The following is a 22,486-nucleotide window of genomic DNA, read 5'->3' on the forward strand; positions in this document are numbered from 1 at the left end:
GGGATGGGGAAGGATCCAGCCCTTTCTTCCTCGCCCCAATGAGACCCTGAGTCACCAGCCACAAATGGCCTCTTTGGCCCCTGATCAAGCTGCTTAATGGCCATGATCCCAGAGACTCAGAAACAAATCTCAAAACTCAGCGGCTTTTGGCAGAAATGCGTCTGGACCCCACTGTAGATTTCTGGTGCCGGGCCACCTTAGGGGGGAAATGGTGTTGTTCTTCTGCCTGCTCCCCCTTGGTGGTTCAGTGGCCACCATCCCCCAGAGGCCATTGGACAGTAAGGTCTGGCCCGCAGTGACGAGACACGCAGGGACCCATAGGGTGGATGTGGAACTGGCCCTTTCCTCCCCACCCAATGAGACCCTGAGTCACCACCCAAGAACAGTCTTTCTGGCTCCTGATCAAGCTGCTTAATGGCCATGATCCTAGAGACAAATCTTGGAACCCAGCAGGTTTTGGCAGAAATCCCTCCAAATTTAATTGTTAAAATTTTGGAATTCCAAAATTGCGTGGTTAGTGCGTTGGTGGTATAATGGTGAGCATAGCTGCCTTCCAAAATTGCGTGGTCATTACTGCAGCTGCAAGACATCATATATTATTCATAATCAGTAATAGAAAACGAATCATCTACTGTTGCCTTTTCGGCAGACTAAGTGCTGGGGTAAAATCCCAGATAATAATGGTGGGTCTTGTGTTGAAATATTGAATGTAATCAAAGTAGAGAGAGAGAGTAATGTGGAAATCATCTGCCCCACAGGTAGGGAGAGGGTGTGGGATGTGGCATAGACTGGAGTTTTTGGTGGTGGAAAATTGGCACTGGTGAAGGCATGGGTGTTTCATCATTGTATGACTGAGACTTAAACCTGAAAGCTTTTTAATCGCTCTCACAGTGATTCAATAAATAAAATTTTTAATAAGAAAAAAAGAAATCAAACTAGGTAGAGATCACTTTTCATCCTGTTGCTCATCAATATGGTTGAGCAGGCACCAGTAATGTCTTCATTCGTCCCTGTCCCATGTTAGTGTAGCCCAATGTCATCTACTCACTCCAGGAACACAAAGAACATCAAACCGTTCATTCATAGTCTTGAAGAAGAGGTCAGATATCTTGTATTTGGGCAGCCAGGCATTCTTCTGATATTCAGTGGAATCCAGTCGGTTCTAGTGATTGTCTCCAAATAACATTACGTGTCTGTCCCATCTGATTTTCGATGCCTAGGAAAATGAGACAGCGTCCCTGATTCTCGATCACTGACAGAGGTGAGAACTCCTTATTACTTCTCTCACTTGAGTGAAGCGTGATACTCCAAGCATAGCTCCTTAGATTTCTCTTCGGGAGACCCGAACAGCTTTCTCATCCTGTTTTCATAGGACCAAGGTAACTGAGGCATATTTTAGTGCAGGGAGAAAGGTGGAATTATAAAGATGTGCCTGTAACATGGAACATTTTCCAAAATAGATCATGTGCTAAGACAAAAAACCTACCTCAATAGAATCAGGAGGATAGAAATAGTATCAACAATCTTTCCAGACCATGATGAACTGAGAATAGAAGTGAATCACACACAGACACGGAGAACCAAGTCAAAAACCTGGAAATTACACAACGGAGGACTATGTAGCTATTAGAAAGATGAAGTCATGAAATTTATATACAAGTGGTACCACATGGAAAATATCATTGTAAGCGAAATGAGTCAGAAAGAGAGGGACAGACATAGAAAGATTGCACTCATCTGGGGAACATAAAGTAACAAAATAGGAGACTGACAACCAAGAATAGCAGAGATAAGTACCAGGAGGTTTACTCCATGGCTTGAAGGCTAGCAGCACACTCTAGGGGAAAAGGCAGCTCAGATAGAGAAGGGAGTACCAAATAAAGGGTGTTGGGAGGATCCTCCCAGGATGAGAGATCTGTGCTGAGAGTGGACTGTTGTCCGAACATGATTGCCACTCAATGACTCTTTTCCAAACCACAGCACCCAAAAGGAGAGAGAGAACAAAAGGGAATGCCCTTCCACAGAGTCAGGGTGGGATGGAGGGTATGGGGGGGTGGGAGGGATACTGGGATCAGTGGTGGTGGAGGATGGGCACTGGTGGAGGGGTGGGTGTTCGATCATTGTATAACTGAAGCCCAAGCACAAAAATTTGTAAGTATACAACTGTACCTCATGGTGTTTAACTAATAAATTTTTTTTAAAAAAAGAAAGAAAAGATGTGCCTGCAGCTAAATTTTCTTCATCGTCTTAACAACTTCTTCAATGCTGCTGAAGGTCTTCCATGCCGCTGTTTACCTCCTGTACAGTTCTGGCGCCAAGTCGTTCTTCATGTTGAATTTTTGACCCAGGTTCACATAACTGCTGCATTCAGAGATGTTTGTTCCATTGAGAGCAAATTGAGCACCAGGGTCTAGTTCGTTTCTCATGAACATTGTCTTCCTAAGATTCAGCTGCAATCTGGACTTTCCACACTCACGGCCGAAGTCAGCCAGCATTCGTTCTGCTTGTCTAATGTTTGGTGTTATTACAACGATATCATCAGCAAAGTAGAGGTGGTATAGATGCCAATCCTTTATCTTCACTCCTATTCCTTCCCAATTTAGTTGTCCTATGACATTCTTGAGGGTGGCACTGAAGAGTTTCGGTGAAATGGTATCACCCTGCCAAATTCCTCTCTTTACATAGATGATCAATTTCTTGTAGAATAGTGATATCCTGGAGATGAATTAATAATACAGCTTGTGAGGGATCCTGATGTAGTGAGTTTAAATGCTCTTTTTGGATAGGACTTCAATGACCACCTCAGTTTCAACAGAATCAAAGCCCTTATTTAAATCGATGAATGTTAGACACAGTCAGTGGCATCTTGGTCTCTCGCAAAACCTCAGTGAGCTCGGTCACTATGGTTGATCATGCTGAATCCTTTATGGAACCCAGCTTGCTTGCATGGTTGTCCTTCATCTAGTTTTCTGCCAATCCTATTCAAGAGAACTCAAGTAAACAATTTGTAGATGACGGACAACAGGAAGATTGGACGATAGTTGTCGATGTCATAGATATCTCCCATCTAGTACAAAAGAATGGTCCTGCTAGTTTTCCATTGGAACAGAACCTTGCATTCAGACAGGTAGCATGTGAAGGGCCAAGCCAGTGTATTGACGAGTACTGGCTGCAGATTCTTCAGGTTTGGGTCTGACCTTGTCTGGACCAGGTGCTGTACACTTATTTATTGATGAAATGGCGTGTTAAAATTTCAGAAGTGAGAATGCTGGGAATGACATATCTGTCCTGCGGAATTTGATATGCTGGAAGTTGGATATGGTTATTGAAGAGATCTGAGTAGAAGTGGTGGACAACCTTTTCCATTGCCCTCTGGAAGATGTGATAGGTCCATCAGGACGTCAAAGGGCAGTCATCTTAGTCTTATAGTTGGCAAAGGACAGGTGGGCTTTGCAAATACCTTTCCCGGCTTCTAACGCATCAGGCAACACTGCTGCTCTTCTCTCGTTGAGATCTTCCTTTATTGCTTCTCTGAAGTTTTGTAAGCTTGGACGTTAGATTGTGATTCCATGAGGCTCATACAAAACCACTTTGGCAAATGAGCTCAAGAGTTTCTGAAGACAGGCATCTTTTTGTGGTTTTCTATCTCTCAGCATTCCTCACACAGTCATAGAGGTGCTGAGCCATTCGAACGTATTCCTTGTTGATGTTGTCAATGACAGCATCTTCCCATATTGCCACAACAGTGCCAAGAGCTCCCAGCTGGTGGTTGTTCTGGGAGTTCTTTAGTTCGGAGAGTATCTCTAGGTATTGATACTCATTAAAAAAGTACAAAAATGGCACATGATTTGTAGAAAATAATTCTTGAGATATTCTTAAACCAGGCACTTTAGTATGTATCACTTGACATCCTATTACTAATCGATTTGCTTGAGCGGGTGTGAGTAATGTCTCCATTTGTCCCTGTCACATGCTAGTGTAGCCCAATGGTGTCTGCTCATTCTAGGAACACAAACGGCCTCAAACCGCCATACAGGGTCTTGACGAAGAAGTCGGACCATCTCATAGGTGGGCAACCACGCGATCTTTTAACGTCCTGTGGAATCCAGTCAGTAATGACTCTAGTACACTGGTCATCTACAAATCTTATTGTGTGTCCATCCTACCTGATTTTCCACACCTTGACAAATGAGACAGAAATTCTTGATCAAGATCCCTGATTCTTGATCATTGGTCGACACCGGGACTCCAGATTCGTTCTCTCATTTGAGTGAAGTGTGATACTCGAAGCATAGCTCTTTTGATTCCTCTTTTGGAGACCCAAGTAGCGTTCTCATCCTGTTTTCGTAGGGTCCAGGTCTCTGGCAAGAAGAACAGTGAGATCGAGGAGATGTGCCTGGAGCCAGAGGTTCTTAATCCTCTTAGGTATTTCTTCAATGCTCTTGAAGGCATTCCAAGCCACTCACTTCCTCCTGCGCAACTCAAGTGCCAGGTCATTCATCATGTTGTCTTCTCAACCTAGGTATACATAACTGTTACGTTCAGAGATGTTTCTCCCTTTGAGAGAGAATGGAACAAGACCATCAGGAACAAGACCATTTCTTAGAAACATTGTCTTTGTGAAATTTAGCTGTAGTTCGACCTTTCCACACTCATGGTTGAAGTCGGCCAGCATTTTTGCCACTTGGCTAATGTTTGGTGTTATTAGAACAATGTCATCAGTGAAGCAGTGGTGGTGTAGTTGCCGACCATCTATCTGTACTCCCATTCCTTCCCATTCCAGCCATCGCATGATGTTCTTGAGGGTGGCACTGAGGAGTTTCGACTAAATGGTATCACTCTGTCGAACCCCTCTCTTGACATCAATGATCACTTCCCCATAGAATGATGAGATCCTGGTAGTGAATCTACAATATAGCTCACGTAGGATCCTGATGTATTGAGTTTGAACGCCCTGTTTGGCTAGGGCTTCAATGACTCCTTCTGTCTCAACAGAATCAAAGGCCTTCTTTAAATCAATGAACGTTAGACAGAGCAGCGTTTGGAACTCCCGAGAAACCTCAATGAGCTTGGTTAACATGTGGATATTGTCAATTGCACTGAATTTTTTTTGGAAACTGGATTGCTCGCATGGTTGTCCTTCATCTAGTGTTCTGCCACTCCTACTCAGGATGACTCGAGTGAGCAGCTTGTAGACGACAGACAAGAAGAAGATTGGGTGATAGTGGCCAATTTCGTGAATGTCTCCCTTCTTTTACAGTAGAATAGTCCTGCTAGTTTTCCCTTGGGACAGAACCTTGCATTCAGACAGGTAGCATGTGAAGAGCCAAGCCAGTGTATTTATGAGTACTGACGGCAGTTATTCAGGTTTTCAGGTCTGACCTTGTCTTGTCCGTGTGCTGTTTGCTTCTTTATTGACAAAATATCGTGTCAAATTTCGAAAGGGGGAACATTGGGAAAGACATATTCATCCTGCAGAATTTGGTATGTGGGCAGGTGGACATGGCTATCGAAGATATCTAAATAGAAATCATGAATAATCTTCTTCATTGCCTGTAAGGAAGATGTGATAGATCCATCAGAACATCTGAGGGCAGTCATCTTGGTCTTGTAGTTGGCGAAGGACAGGCAGGGGTTGCAAATGCTTTTCTCAGCTTCTGCCACATCTACCAGCACTGCTTCTCTTCTCTATTGGAGATCTTCCTTTATCACTTCTCTTCACTGCTTTGAGAGCTCAGACATTCGCTTGCAGTTGCTTGAGGCTTGCACCAAGCCACATTGGCGAATGAGCTTGAGAGTTTTCGAAGACAGGCATCTTTGCAACTATCTCTCCCTTGGTGTTCTTTGCACAATCATGGAGGTGCTGAACCAGTTGATCGTATTCCATGTCAATGTTGTCAATGATAGCATCTCGTCATGTTGCCGTACTAGTGCCAAAGAGCTCACATTTGATGGTCATTCTGCGAGGTCTCTTCTTAAACTTTGCAGCCCTTTCTCCCCGCACTGTGAAGTAGAATTTTGCATCAAGGAGACAGTGGTCCGATCCCTTTTGAAATTTTGGGATAACAACGATATCGGTCAGGCAAGACCGTAGATTGAATATGATGTGGTCAGTTTTGTTGTGGAACCATACACCAGGAGACTCCCATGTCCAATGTTTAGTTTCAGCCTTCTAGAACTGTGAGTTACCATGGTTGGTCTTGGTTGACATGATGAACTCAGGCAGTCTCTCACCCTGTTCATTCCATTCTAGGCCATGGGTCCTGATGTGGAGTTCTTCCATGGGTCCGATGTGGGTGATCTTCTCGGTCCTATCTTGTCATTAAAATAAGCAACAATAATCTTGTTGAAGGTGTGATCTTCTTTACAGAACTTCTCCAGCTCCATGTAGACCTTCTCCATTTCTCCTTCATCATAATTGGATGTTGGTGCATAGACAACAAAGATAGAAACTGCTGGCCATGAGCGCATCTATTTAAGTGTAATTGTCTGATTTGGGTTGTTACGCTTTCAAATGAATCAATGTTCATGGCCAAGTTTGTGATGAAAAGGACACCGAAACCACTGATGCCTCTTTTGTCACATGTTCCGAGGAACAGTTCTCCAGTGTCGAAAATGGCGGGATGTGATTGATTCCTTCTCATCTCTGTCAGACCAATGATGTCGTACTTGATCTTTCATGCTTGCACCATCAGGTCCTCAATGGATGCATTCTATGCCAGCGTACATGCATTTAAAGTACAGATAGTCATTTTTGTCCTTCTTAGTTTTCGCAGCCTAGTTTGGCCCTGAGATTTTATCAGCCTCTCCTTCTTAATGCTGCCATATTGGTGACTCTTTCAGGGTCAGGGGAATGAGACCCATTGTATTTACTGGTTTTTCATTTTTCATTTCATCATCCTGTTATTTGTCGATTGCCTCGAGCAGGCCCCAGTAACGTCTCTTTCATCCTAGCCCTGAGATTATATTCAAGGCTCTTTAGGAGAATGAGACCCATCATTGTTACTGGTATTTGGCATATTTGGTACGTCACGGGGAGTTTGCCAGACTCTGCCCTGTGGGCAGGCTACATTCGATAGCCTGCAAGTTTATCCAAAGTAGGAATGAGACAATAAGATGTCATAAAAAAAAAAAAAGTTCTGATAAGATGTCACGCGGCCGCAAATGCGGCCGCATGGTTCCGGGATCTGGATTTTATAGTCTCTGAGTCTTGGCCGCTGATGGGATTACACGGCGCCAGGGGGCCAGGTGGTGGGTGTGACCCCCGGCTACTGGAATTTGGAGGATCTGGGTGGAAGATGCTCGACTCCAATCCGAGTAGGCTTGGAGGTCTCGGCCCTGGAACCCGCGTGGCTTTGTCCCTCTGCCTGTACCTTCATGTGTGCGGAGAGTGGTCTCAGCATGGTGGTGGCTGGTCCTGGAGGTCTTCGGCTGCCGGAGCCCTGGTCAGGGCGGGGAGGAAAGCTCAACCCGCTCCCCTCCAAGGGGCCCCGGGAAGGAACACCCAGGCATGGGGGCAGAAGACTGCACTGTTCGAGAACAGTGCTGATCTGATTTTTGCATATCTAATATACCACAGAGATCTTTCCAGGCTCTTCTGTGCGGGTGGGACACTCTCAGTAGCTTGTCAGTCTCCCCGAGAGGGATAGAGGCTTTTAAGGCAGCCTCTAACCGTCCATGCAGGTGGTCCCATGGTTCTAAACATGTTTGAACTGTTTGGACATAAAATATGGTACAAAATCTTGTATTAAGTGTTTATGATGTGTTGCATGGCCGCTTTGCTGTCGCATAGTCCAGAAAGCATCCTGGATCATGGCAGTGGCTGTGTAGTGGAGGTAGTGGAGGTAGTGGAGGTCTGTTGCACTGCTGGGAGCAGGCAGAGCATCTCTGTTCCCTGGTCCATTGAGCCTGGAGTCCAAGGTCACAGAGTGCCACTTCCCTGGTTCTGTGGGGTCACAGAGTGCCACTTCCCTGGTTCTGTGGGGCTTCACTCTTGAGTGAGTCTCGGCCCGAGTGTCCTGGAGCATGGCGGTGGCTGATAGTGGAGGTAGTGGAGGTCTACCATTGTATATATAGTGAATATTTTGTAAAATATAAATACCAAGAAGCCAAACTAGTGACAGATGAAAATGTAAGTTCAACATTTTTGCTAGTAGGCATAAATATCCTTGAAAAATTGTGCCTTCATGAGTTGGTGTCTTCAAAAATATAAAAATAAATCTGGTGAAGTGAAGTTGATTGAACAGAATATAAGCACAGCAGGGAGAGTGGAGACAAAATTACATTTGAAGGGGAAACATATGAAAAAAGTAGTAGAAAAAGTTACAAAAAGATGAAGTAAATTTTGATTGTGATTAATATGTTTCTTTTTTATTTTTGTGTATTTTTTGGAAGGTGCAGTTTTAGGTACCATTTTGGTGATGCTCAAAGCTTCCTCCTGTTTCTGTGGTTCAATGTTGGTTCAATGTTGGGGAGAATCGTGTGATGCCAGGATAAAACTTGGGGCTCTTACGTGTTAAGCAAGAACTCAGTCTTAGACATCATCTCCACATGCCATTTTACTTTTCTTAAATATAGTATTAATTTAGTGGTTGCATACAAATAAAATATTTAACTGTACACTCTGTTTTATATCAATATAAGGAAATAATTGAGATATCCAAAATTTGCACACAAAACTTTAAAGGATTTTAAAAATGGGCAAGAAAATAAATATTCACTTCTAAAGTTAAATTTTTCATTCACTCAATAAGAAGAAACAAAATAATGGGCAAAACTTTATCAAAATACCTATAAAATATTTCCTAGAAATATCTCATGCTTCTAAATATTTGCTTTCATAATTTCAACCTCAAGTGCTATTAATCACAGAGCAGAAAGATATAGTTCGTATAATGATTTTTTTTGTGTGTAAAAATAATGCAAACGCCTGTCAAGTTTTTTAACCAGGTCCTAAGCCAGGAGAAGGAAAGTGTTGTGCGTGCACACAAACACACACAGTATATATACACAAAATTTGTAATTTTCTTTCTTCTTGTTTTAATAATGGCAAAACTACAAAGGCATAACAATGTGGTATAGTTCCAGAGAATTCACACATATAAAAAATAAGTAAGAAGTATTACATACTTATAATAATAAATATATTTTATTTACAATCATAGAATATATTATTTTACTCAAGAATATAGAATTCTAGTTTCTGAATTTTTCAATAGAAAACATGACTAAAACTGTCTACATTTTGAGCCCACAGAATTAGTGTAGTGGGTTTAGGTGCTTGTCTTGCACAGAGTCAACTGAGGTTTGATCCTAGACACTCCATACTGTCCTCTGAACCCCACCAGGAATGATCTCTGAACACAAAGACAGAAGAGCTCAGAACATAGAGCCTGAGCTTTGCCAGAAGTGGGTCAAAAACCAAAGCAAGAAATAAAAAGACTGTCCACTTTTCATAGATTTTATATTTTCATTACAACATTATGGGAGTTTTGCTCTGTTACAAATATCATTTGAGAATTTGAAAAATACATTAATTTGATAACTCAAAGGTCCTTATATATTATATTTTTGGATGACTCTCTATTGACCTTCTGAAAAATACACTATTTTGTTTCTAATGTCTTATCTGATCTCAAAAATAACATGAATGAAAGTCAAAAAGCCTTTTGTGCTCTGAAACTCAAGGTGACATTTAAGACTGGAATCTAGCTAGCAGAAGAAGATCTCAAATTTTATTCTTCTCTCATGGGGATAAGCAAATCATTAATATAAGAAGGCATCAGGCCATTAAGTGCTTTAAACGTCCACAATAAAACTTTAAAATCAATTCAAACCCTGACAGGGAGTCAATATGAAAACTGGAGGACAAAAGTGATATACTTTAAACAGGTAAGGAGCCTCACACTGTGAAAGAACTGAACCTTGGAGATTGATTTATCAAGAAATCGAAACATGAAGATGTTGAACCAGTCAAGATTCAGTGATTATCACATTCAGGTAGTTTCAGTACGACTCACGCTTACTTTCCTCTACTTCAATGATATATTGTACAAGATATCTTGTTCTTAACAAGTCATTTTATACTGACACCAGTAACTAAATTAAAATTAACAGTAATGCTAATTTTCTTATTTTTCAGAGTTTACAATAAATATTTATCAAAATCAAATTGAACATGATCCAAAAGGTTTGCAATTGAGAGAATATACTGAAAAGTTTACTTTGTGCCATTTCTAATCCAATAAAATGAATACAGATATTAGGAACTTAGTTATAAATCTTACTCCGAAAGTGCAAAATTTCCAATGTAGGGAAAACAGTTCAAATTCTTCTAATAAGTCTATTTTATACAACATACATATCTATTAGTATAGTTCACAATATCAGTTAAAAAAGCAAACACAAACTCGTCCTTTTTTATGAAAAATTTATGAATTAATTTAAACTACTAATAATAGCCACACTATTCGAATGAGACATATCATAAACAAAAATGAGTAAGATTCTAGACTTCTAGGTACTAGAGACAGTAGAGCATTAGATGTCTGCCTTACATACAGCCAACCAGTCAATTCAGGTTTGATCTCCAGCATCTACGTGGTTCCCAAGCTCCATCAGGAGCGATCTCTGAGCACAAAGCAGGGTAATCCCTGAGCACTATCTGGTGTGCCCTTCCCCACCCCATGCCAGGAAAAAAAAATTCTGTATGGTTAAAGTTAGAATGGGGATGTTTATCCCATATGTATGTATATTACATATACAATACACATATATGTATGCATATTATATATACAATACACAAACCGTTTTAATGCATATGTTGTTATACAAATGTGTTTGTGACTTTAGCAAAATCATGAAAATTGTTATATTGCAATATATATAAATACAAAAGAGAGGTAAATATATTCTGCAAATAATGTTACCCCTTTATTCATGGAAAATATTTGAATGGCATTATTCATATACAACTATTTTGAGTGTCAGTGATTGAAAGAGTCATTTTTGTCTGCTTTTATTTTCTCAGAACTCTAAAAAGTGTTTACATTGATTATACAAGAAGGATAACTGAAAGACGCATAAAAACCCTCACCATGTACTCACGTAAGCCTTTGCTAAATTTATATAGTAAAAGAGGAGAAATAAAATGCAGGCAATCATAGAGGGATTACAATCCCCTGAAATCTTCTCAGTCACAAGGATTTTGTTTTGTTATCTGATTAAAACTCACCAAGATAAATATAAGTTACTTGTTTTTAAGGTAATCCATGCAACATCCCTTAGTGGGGTAATTTTCAAATCTGCAACCCATGTATGCAAAGCTGTTCTATAAAATCAATTATAAAACTAGTTTCAAAATATATATATGTTTATATTTATAAACATAGGCAAATTTCTTCCTGTTACCTCCCCAGAAGTTTTTACTCTTAACATTTACATTACAAATCATTAAGAAATATGTTTCTCTGCATTTGCAATCTTCTGTTTATCCCAAGAAAAGTTTCAAATGGACCCCATAACAGAGAGTGCAAGAAGGACCTAGGTAAGAGGTAAGCCACTCCAGATTTGTGCAGTGCAACTTTAATATGCAAGGGAAATGATTTATCATCTTGAGGAACAGAAAAAGCGAGAGAGGTCTCTGTGTCTGTCCACCTGATTTTAAGAGTTCATATAAACTCTTGTGATACAACTTGTATTTCGTTCAGGTGATATTAATGACACATTTCTTTCCAAGGCTGCTTTCTTTTTTTAAAATTTTTATTAGTGAAACACCATAAGGTACAGTTGTAGACCTACAAATTTTTGTGCTTGGGTTTCAGTTATACAATGATCTAGTACCCATCCCTCCACCAGTGCCAATTTTCAACCACCACAGGTCCCAGTATCCCGCCCACCACCCCATACTTCCCATCCCACACTGACTCTGTGGCAAGGCATTCCCTTTTGTTGTCTCTCTCTCCTTTTGGGTCTAGTGGTTCGCAAAAGAGGCATTGAGTGGCAATAATGTTTGGTCTATAGTCTACTTTCAGCATGCTTCTCCCATCCTGGGAGGATCCTCCCAACACCCTTTATTTGGTGCTCTATTCTCTATCTGAGCTCCCTTTTCCCCTAGATGTGTGGCTGGCCTCAAAGCAATGAAGCAAAATCCCTGGTACTAATATCGACCACTCTTGGGTGTTAGTCTCCTATTTTGTTACTTTATGTTCCCCAGATAAATGCAATCTTTCTATGTCTATCCCTCTCTTTCTGACTCATTTCGCTTAACATGACACTTTCCATGTAGTACCGCTTGTATGTAAATTTCATGACTTCATCTTTTCTAACAGCTACATAGTAATCTATTGTGCAAATGTACCAAAGTTTCTTTAACCAGTCATCTGTTCTAGGTCACTCATGCTTTTTTCCAGATTCTGGCTATTGTAAAGAGTACCGCAATGAACAACCGAGTGCAGATGTCACTTAGATTATACTATTTTGCCTCTCTGGGATAAATTCCCTGGAGTGGTATTGCTGGGTCAAATGGGAGCTCAATTTCTAATTTTTTGAGAATTGTCCATACTGTTTTCCAAAAGGGCTGAACCAGTCGGCATTTCCACAGGCAGGGGGGATATCGCAGCAGAAACCAATGAAATTCAAAAGATCATCGGAGACTACTTTGAAAGTCCGTATGCCATAAAACAAGAGAACCTAGAAGAAATGGACAAATTCCTGGATTTATATTGTCTCCAAAATGAATCAAGAAGATATAGAGTACCTGAATAGACCTATTCACATCAAGGAAATTGAAAGTGTAATCAAAAGCCTTCCCAACAAGTAAAGCCTAGGTCCAGATGGATTCAATAGCGAATTTTTCCAAACATTCAAAGAGGACATATTGCCAGTTCTGTTCAAGCTTTTCAAGGAAATTGAAAAAACAGAAACTCTTCCAAATAGTTTCTATGAAGGCTATATCTAATAGCAAAAGGAAACAAAGACACCACAAGAAAAAAAAAAACTACAGGCCGATATCCCTGATGAACACAGCAGATGCGAGGATTCTCAACAAAATACTAGCAAATAGAATTCAACAACTCATCAAAAAGATCTTACACCATGGCCAAGTGGGATTCATCCTGGGGATGCAAGGATGCTTTAAAATTCGAAAATCAATCAACATAATCCATTATATCAACAAAAGAAAAGATAAAATCATATGATCATATCAATAGATGCAGAGAAAGCATTTGCCAAGATCTAGCACCCGTTTATGATGAAAACCCTCACCAAAATTGGGATAGAGGGGACTTTCCTCAATATATTTATAGCCATCTATCACAAGCCTACAACATGCATCATCCTCAATGGGGAAAAACTGAGAGCCTTCCCCCTAAGATCATAGAAGAGACAAGGATGCCCACTGTCTCCATTACTGTTCGATATAGTACTTGAAGTACTTGCAATAGCGATTAGGCAAGAAAAACCCATTAAGGGCATCCAGGTAGGAAAGGAAGAAATGAAGCTCTCACTATTTGCAGATGATATGATACTATACTTAGGGAACCCTAAAACCTCTACCAAGAAACTCCTAGAAACAATAGACTTGTATAGTAAAGTTGCAGGCTATAAAATCAATATCAAAAAGTCCATGGCTTTCCTAGACGAAATATAAGAGAAGAGAAAGAAAGAGAAAGAGAAGAAAGTGAAAGAGAAGAAAGTGACATGAAGAAAACAATCCCGTTCACAATTGTGCCCCAAAAAATCAAGTACCTAGGAATCATCTTAACTAACGAAGTAAAGGACTGGTACAAAGATAAAACGCTACTTCAGGAAATAAAAGAGAATAGGAGGAAATGGAAAAATATCCCCCGTCATGGATAGGGAGAATTAATATTGTCAAAATGGCAGTACTTCCCAAAGCACTGTATAAATTTAATGTGATTCCTATCGGGATACCCATGACATTCTTCAAAGAAATGGAGCGAACTCTCTTGAAATTTATATGAAACAATAAGCCCCCACAAATAGCTAAAGCAATTCTTGGGAAAAAAGAAAATGGGAGGAATCAACCTCCCTAACTTCAAACTCTACTACAAAGCAGTAATAATTAAAACAGCATGGTACTGGAACAAAGGTAGAGTTTTAGACCAATGGAATAGGGTTAAATATACTGACATTCCCCCCCCCCCCAGCATATAATCATCTAATATTCGATAGGGGGCAAGAAAATTGAAGTGGAGCAGGGAAAGCCTCTTTTACAAATTGTGCTGGCAAAACTGGACGGCTACATTCGAAAAAGTGGGTTCAGATCTCTGCCTAACTCCATGTTCAAAAGTAAGATCAAAATTGATTAAAGACCTCAAAATCAGACTGGAATCCATAAAGTTCATTGGAGACAAAGTTGTCAAGGCTGCTTTCTTGAAGAGGCATCGGAGGTATGGAAATGTTAGGTGCAATGTACTGGATGTGAGGGAGGTAAGGATCTCCCGATGACCTGGGAGGAGCTTACAATAAATTAGAGATCATGTCTTCCCAAAGACCTCATCCAACGATGTTATACTCATTCTTATTTTTGCCAAAAATTAGTTTCAGATTTCTAGGTATCCACAAACCTAAGCTTTAAACTTACCTAGTCCAGTTGCTCTAGCAAGTATTATTAAACTCTCTGATACTCAGTTGAAACTTGACACTTCTTTTACTGTTGATACCAAAACCTATTATAAATATACCTAGCTGCTCTGGAGAGAATGGTAGAAAAATTAAGAAGTTTCTTTACTATACATCTTAGCAAAATTCCATAGTTCCTTAAAACATGATACAATTGAATAAAAAGAGGAAAAATAGAAAACATGAGAGATTCTACTCTAAGATCAGATGATACGATTTTAGTACATCTGTTTCTTAGCTTCTTCAGTAGACAATCATCAAACTGGGAAATAGGGATGTCAGTATGTAGAGACAAAGAATTACACAATTTACTTGAGGAAGTTGGAAACAAAATATTAACCTATTGCTCAGAATATTAATGCATAATTCATGTGCCTCTCTTTTGACTGGTACCGAGCTAAGTTTAAGAATGCAATTCAGAAATATAATTTTTCTGGGTTGCAGAAGAGGAGTTGCAAATAATAATTCCTCATGGTCACTTTTTCTCCTGCATGGCATATAATAAATCATGTTGTAGCTACCATAATCTCTGTATCATAATGCTGAGTATACAATGAGTTATTCCTAATCTGTTGTTGTATTTTCACATTGTACATGTGAGAAAAGTATAGTATTCAAATATATGTAATAGAAAATCCAAAGATATTGAAAGTTTTTACCTAATCTTTAGTGATGGATGGAAGTACATAAGCATTCAAAGATATGGGCTATGTAGTTATGTTGAAGGTGAAAATTTATAGAAATTATACATGGGAAAATTAAGACAGACACATGAACATATAAACTAGCATGAGATATTTTTGGTGGGATAATTTAATAGTTGGTAGTATGGATATGGATTACAACATATATTTTTTAAGAAGTGTGAAATTATGTCCCTAAAATATATCTTGTAAATCAATGTTGCCTCAAAAATCATAAAAATAAACAACTCGAGAAGACTGTACAATAAGACTATCATTTACTGTTATTTATATGCAAGACATAGCTTTTTTAAGTAATGTCTCCTAAGAAATGCATTATATATCTAAAAGAAAGTTAAAATGTTAATATCAAAACTAAAACTGACCAAGACAGATAGAAGCTGCAAATTATCTTTACTGCTAACAATAAAATTTCCACATCCCCTTTCAGTTCCAACCTGAATGTGAAACAGCAGGACTTCAAATTACTTTAGCTTTCCTGTAGCCACACATGTGTAGTTTCTGGAAAAGCTTGAATACTGATAATGCTACAGGGAATGTGCAAAAAAATTATAAAACAGTGCTTATAATCAGTGAACTAGATCTTTAACTCTCATCTGTTCATGCTGATATCTCCTTGCTAGACAATTTTCTATTCTTCCCCCTAGAGAAAATCAATTTTGTTCATTGTTCCAGTAACGAATATGCCCTCATTTCAATTCAAATGCAGATTGACCCCAAAATTGTATACATGCGTTTTACTATTTTTGTTGCATATTACATAATGCTTATAAGTCAATATTTATGGTCTTGATTTACAGTTACTGTACCTCACTACCAATGAAATATTCAATATCCTCCACCAAAATACAATGAAATATAATTTTATAATGCTTATTAACAAAGAAGTAAACCAGAAATTGTTTTGTAAAATTCATTTATATTATATTGGTAGATTGATGAATCTTAGACTTTTGATAGGATAATTATAGTCCTATAGAATGATACTGCTATTCATTAACAGTAACAAATAATTTTTGTTGTTGAAATCTGATAATGAGCATAGTGTTTATGGATATATTAAAGATACTCTCACCATCTCACTATTTTATTTTTTTAAAATTTTTATTAGTGAAACACCATGAGGTGTTTCAGTTGTAGACTTACAAATTTTTGTGCTTGGGTTTTATTATGCAATGATAGAGTGCCCATCCCTCCACCAGTGCCCATTCTCCACGACCGCTGATCCCAGTATCACTCCCACCCGCCAACCCCCCACCCTGCCCTGCCTCTGTGCCAGCGCATTCCCTTTTTTTCTCTCTCTCTCATTTTGGGTGCTGTAGTTTGGAAAAGAGGTATTGAGTGGCAATCATGTTCAATCTATAGTCTACTTTCAGCATGCATCTCCGATCCTGGGATCATCCTCTCAGCCCCCTTTATTTGGTGCTTCCTTCTCTGTCTGAGCTGCCTTATCCCCTAGTGTGTGCGGCTGGTCTCAAGCCATGGAGTAAACCTCCTGTTACTTATCTCAGCTAGCTGTTCTTGGGTGTTAGTCTCCTATTTTGTTACTTTATGTTCCCCAGATGAATGCAATCTTTCTATGTCTGTCCCTTTATTTCTGATTCATTTCACTTAGCATGATACTTTCCATGCAGTACCACTTGTATGTAAATTTCATGACTTCATCTTTTCTAACAACTACATAGTACTCCATTGTGTAGATGTACCAAATTTTCTTTAACCGTCATCTGTTCTTGGGCACTCAGGTTTTTTTTCCAGATTCTACATATTGTAGATTTTTTCCAGATTCTACATATTGTCGGAGAGCCCGGCAAGCTACCGAGAGTATTCGATATGCCAGACACAGTAACAACAAAGTCTCCAATTGAGACGTTACTGGGCCCGCTCGAGCAAATCGACGATCAACGGGAGGGCCTTTACCTTTACCTTACATATTGTAAACAGTGCTGCAATGAACAAACAAGTACAGATGTCACTTCGACTATACTTTTTTGCCTCCTGGGATATATTCCCAGGAGTGGTATTGCTGGGTCAAATGGGAGCTCAATTTCTAATTTTTTGAGAATTGTCCATACTGCTTTCCAAAAGGGCTGAACCATTTGGCATCCCCACCAGCAATGAAGGAGGGTCCCTTTCTTGCCACATCCTCGCCAGCACCGATTGCTTTTGTTCTTTTTGATGTGGGTCAGTCTCTGTGGTGTGCAATGGTATCTCATTGTTGTTTTGATCTGCATCTCCCTTGTGATTAATGATGTAGAGTATTTTCTCTTGTGCCTTTTAGCCATTCGGATTTCTTCTTTGAGAAAGTTTTTGTTCATTCCATCACCCAATTTTTGATGGGGTTGGATGTTTTTTTCTTGCAGATTTCTACCAGTGCTTTGTATATCCTTGATTGATATCAACCCCTTGTGTATTGGGAGAATATCCTTTCCCATTCTGTAGACTGTCTTTGTATTTTGGTCACTGTTTCTTTTGAGGTGCAGAAGCTTCTTAGTTTAAGATAGTCCCATTTGTCTATCTCTGTTTTCACTTGCTTGGCCAGTGGTGTGAGATCTTTGAAGATACCATTAGCTTCAATGTCATAGAGGGTTTTGCCAACTTTGTCTTCAATGTACCTTATGGATTCTGGTCTGATATTGAGGCCTTTAATCCATTTTGATCTTACTTTTGTACATGGTATTGTACATGGTATTAGGCAGAGATCTGAGCCTATATTTTTTTTTGCATGTAGCGGTCCGGTTTTGCCAGCACAATTTGTTAAAGAGGCTTTCCTTGCTCTACTTCACATTTCTTGCTCCCTTATCAAAGATTAGATGATCATATGTTTTACGGAGGACGTCGGTATATAAAAGTATGGAACGATTCACAAATTTGCATGTTATCCTTGAGCAGGGACCATGCTAATCTTCTCTGTATAGTTCTAATTTTAGTATATGTGCTGCCAAAGCAAGCACAGAAGTGATAATTTTTAAGTATTCTTGAGAAAAGACCCTCCTTGGAAGCTGAGGAAAGTATAACTTACTTCAGTTCCAGAACCACCTTTGTAGAGATGATAGATAACTAGTTTTCAATAGCATGACTCTTTGGTAGAAAAAAGTTGAGGAGGTATTAATTGGAATAGACTGACAAAATAGGAAACTGATCAAAATTTGGGAATGCAAACCTATTGACTCTTCATTTTTATTAAATTGTTCCATGAGTTACATACATAATGTACAATATTTCTGTTTTTCAAATCTCAGTCTTCTGAATTTCTATGCTACAGTAACTTCTCTTGTAATGGAATGTAAGTGGGGGGAATATCTAGAAAATTATACTTCTGAGAATAACAAGAAAATTAATTTTTCTTCCTTTATAAAAACTAATGTTAGAGCATGAAGTTGGTATGGGAATATAAAGAAATAACTAATGAAAGGGGAATTAGAATATTCATATCATTTAATGATAAATGCAAATCAGAAATAATAAAAGAATTGTGTTTTTGTAATTAAGTAGTTTCTGGAGGTAAAAATCTCAAACCGCAAATGGGCTGCCAAAAGCTAGTTAGAGAAATTAAAGCACATTAAATAAATTAAGTCAGAGAAGTTAAAACACATTAAATAAATTACAAAGACACACTATCAAATGAAATAACAACTTTGTATATCATATACAGCTAGAGCATAGAATTAAATCAAATTTTGGTGGGGTTTAATAATGAGAAAATATTTAAAAAGTCATCATGATATTAATTCTCATAATAAAATTGTGAACATAAGTAATAAGGAAAGAAGAAAAGAGTTAAGGATTGTGCAAAGCAAATAATATTCTCAAAGAAAAGTCATTTTTACTAAACTCTCTATCATCATAAAATGACTTATAGTTAAGGCTCTTCCAGAAACAAAATCTTTTAATCAAGAACATTTAATCAGGGTTCACCTTATCAGTTAGGTAATCTTTCTGGTAGACTCCCTGAAAGAGTATTTAGGATAATAAGTGAAATAAGTTCAATATTTGCAATAATTTTACAACCAGTTCTTATTTTTGGCCTGTGATAGAGTTTCCTTTTTCCCTTGCCCCTTTGCACCAGCAAGGATGATTCCTGAGTGCAGAGCCAGATGTAACCACAAAAGTCAAAACAAAACAAAACAAAACCTTCCTTGTGTATAGGTCCTCAAAATTAGAGCTATTCATTAGATACTAGTATGGCTCATTAAATTATGAAAAATAAGTTATTAATTACTTTTATTCAGATGAAATTTTAATATGAAATCAAAGTAAAGTGTCTTTATATCTTAAGAGATCTATTTCCTTCATGAGATTTTCCCTGTTTAAGGGAATTATGTTTCTCTGATACTCCTCAAATGTGCACCTTTTCCATAGTTGTGTCCTTGAATTTCTGTTCGTTCTCTATCTATTTGTTCTCTGTCCCTAGTATTTGTCCTTTTTATTAATCCTTTTTAGTGACTAAAACCCCTCTATTTGATTCTTAGTCACTATCTAAATTAATTTCTGTTTATCCAAATTTCTTTTGGAACTTTTTACTCAATATTTCAATTTTCCATTTTAAATAACAATTTTTTAGGATAAAACCCTTATGTAAATATTTATTCCCTACCGTACTTTGTCAAACAGTGTAATTCTCCATGTCATTATATAAGTAAATATTTAGAAATTTTCCGTATTCTCCCCAGTAACATTTTCATCCCTCTTCTTTATGTAAAGAGATGTCATCATCAATACTGTCATCACTATTATATTATCACAGAAATTATTTTCCCCCATAATATTTTCGAATGCTTTCTTTCACTTTTGATTTTATGTCTACTTTTTACATTTTTGTCTATACCATTATTTTGAAAACTCTGCTAGAGTGAATCATAAACTACAATTCTCAAAACAATCAATGTAAAATATACTGAATATTTGCTCGAGCGGGCCCAGTAACGTCTCGATTGGAGACTTTGTTGTTACTGTGTTTGGCATATCGAATACGTCATGGGGAGCTTGCCAGGCTCTGCCATGCGGGCGAGATACTCTCGGTAGCTTGCCAGGCTCTCCGAGAGGGGCGGAGGAATCGAACTCAGGTCGGACATGTTGGCTGCGTGCAAGGCAAACGCTCTACCGCTGTGCTATTTATGCAATAAAAATTTCCTATGCTCTCTGCAATTGCTGTAAATTGAGCATACTCTAAAACAAAATAATTTACGTAAATATTTAGAGTCTCTTGAGACATATACATGAAACTTATGAGTCAGCAAATCTGGATCAAAATATCTATAACTAATTTTTTGTTAAATTTTTAAGTTTGCAATGTATTAAAACTATAGCCCAGCTCTATCTACAAATACAGCATTATTTTCACTAGAAAAGAAAATAGTACCTTTAACTTTGACAGTAATTAATAGAGATATATTTTCATTGGCATGCACTGTTGCATATATATTATAAAATTTTAAGCCCATGAGTACATTTGAATATGAAAACAATTAATGCCATGCTAAATTATTAAATCTATTATGTCAAAATCATGAACATGTATTACTGGATTATAATTTTAATTATTTGATTATATTTTAACAAGTACATGGTATACAGTAAAGCTATGCATCTTTTTTTATTAATTTAAATTGATAAAGAAAAGGTTCATAGACTTCAGCAGTTATAGTGTTTTATAATATGTTTTATAGCACCCATACTGTTAGGACTTATTGTTTTAAAATTTAAAAGAGTAGGACATATTATTGGGAACTTTTGTTATAAGTCTTCCATTGGCTAAACATTCCTTTCTGCTTTGCAAGAACTCACCAGAATAATCAGAGAAGAAAAACGAAAGACCAACACATAATATGAATTTCAGAAATATAAGTAAAAAGAAAGGGAATTGAGAAAATTAAAATTAGCAATTGAACAAGAAGACAAAAAGCTTGTAGAAAAAATTAACGTATAAAATTAAATTTGAATTTTCAGTTGAGGGGGGAGTGGGCATTAGTGGGATTGGAGAGATTTTACAGGGTTAAGGCTTTTGCCTTATATGTGTTAGACCTTGGTTCAAAACCCAGGTAACAAACATGATTCCCCAAATGTTGGATAACATTTTTTCTGCTCTGGCAGGGAGCTTAAGGTTTATTGAGTCACTCCTACAAAAGAGCAGCTAAATCACAACTAATAATCCTATATTGCTTTTTTCTTTTCTTTATGTCATTTATATGGTTTAACTACCAATGTCCTTTTTGTATAGACACAGGAAGACAATTGATGCTATGCTGTATCACATAGGAGTTAATTGACCAAACTAATATTTACTCCTTGCCATCCAAATTTACTTGACTTAAGCCTCAGTTGCCCTTAGTTCCTAGCACTCCAAGAGCAGGGTCCCAATGAGGGACTGGTGGACCCAGGATAAGCTGTGAGCTACCCTGGCATAGAAATAGGCCAGGCCTAGCGCCATAATACTTAACTCTAAGTTAAAAGCACAGTCATGGACAAATTCTGTCAGGACCCAGAAGAGATAACTGAATAAGAACTCTGCTGGGGTTAGGAAGACTAATCTGGCCTGTGGACTGTGGTCTTAAATACATAGTGAGATGTCCTCAGGAAGAACCAAACTTTAAGCTTGATCTCTTACTGTGCTCATACAAAATGACATTTCTAGAAATATAAGAAGTACATTTACTATAACTATTTAAGTGGATTATTAGCTGAGGAAAGAACAAAGCAACACACCCTCGATGGATCTCCTAGAAATCTGGAGTAATCTCCTTAGATGAGATTTTGTCCTTGAGTTAATCTCCTGGAGGAGTAGCCTTATCTCTTTTTGTTGATTTGTTAATGTTCAACCCCAGTTTTTAACCCCACACTGTATGATTACTATAAAAACTATGTTTGAAGGGGCTGGAGAAATCACACTGGGCAGTCGCCAAAGTCATGTCAGAAGGCATCAGAAGGAGGAGAGAGAAGACTTACAAAACAGAGCACAATGTAATGGATAGAAAACAGAGACAGAAAAGAGCACAAAGGAAGAAGATAGAAAGAGAGCACAGCAACAAAGAGAAGATAACAAGAAGACGAGGAGGAAAACTGAGACTTTGTAGACTTTGAGGTCTGCGAGGAGGAGACTTGGATGATGGAATTCTGATGACTAAGACTATGACCAT

The 22,486-nt window shown here is 38.2% G+C and overlaps 1 non-coding gene and 1 pseudogene across 1 annotated transcript; both read right to left on the reverse strand.

The window, feature by feature from the left end:
- Window positions 1–22,486, reverse strand: part of LOC130026835 (proteasome subunit alpha type-3-like) — a 70,233-nt pseudogene that overhangs the window by 26,889 nt on the left and 20,858 nt on the right.
- LOC130027050 (U6 spliceosomal RNA) lies at window positions 18,198–18,304 on the reverse strand. The gene has a single exon (XR_008792989.1). It is a non-coding gene; the product is annotated as a U6 spliceosomal RNA (small nuclear RNA).

The sequence above is a fragment of the Sorex fumeus genome, unplaced genomic scaffold (assembly GCF_029834395.1).
Source record: "Sorex fumeus unplaced genomic scaffold, SorFum_2.1 ptg000035l, whole genome shotgun sequence".
In the NCBI taxonomy this organism is placed as follows: domain Eukaryota; kingdom Metazoa; phylum Chordata; class Mammalia; order Eulipotyphla; family Soricidae; genus Sorex; species Sorex fumeus.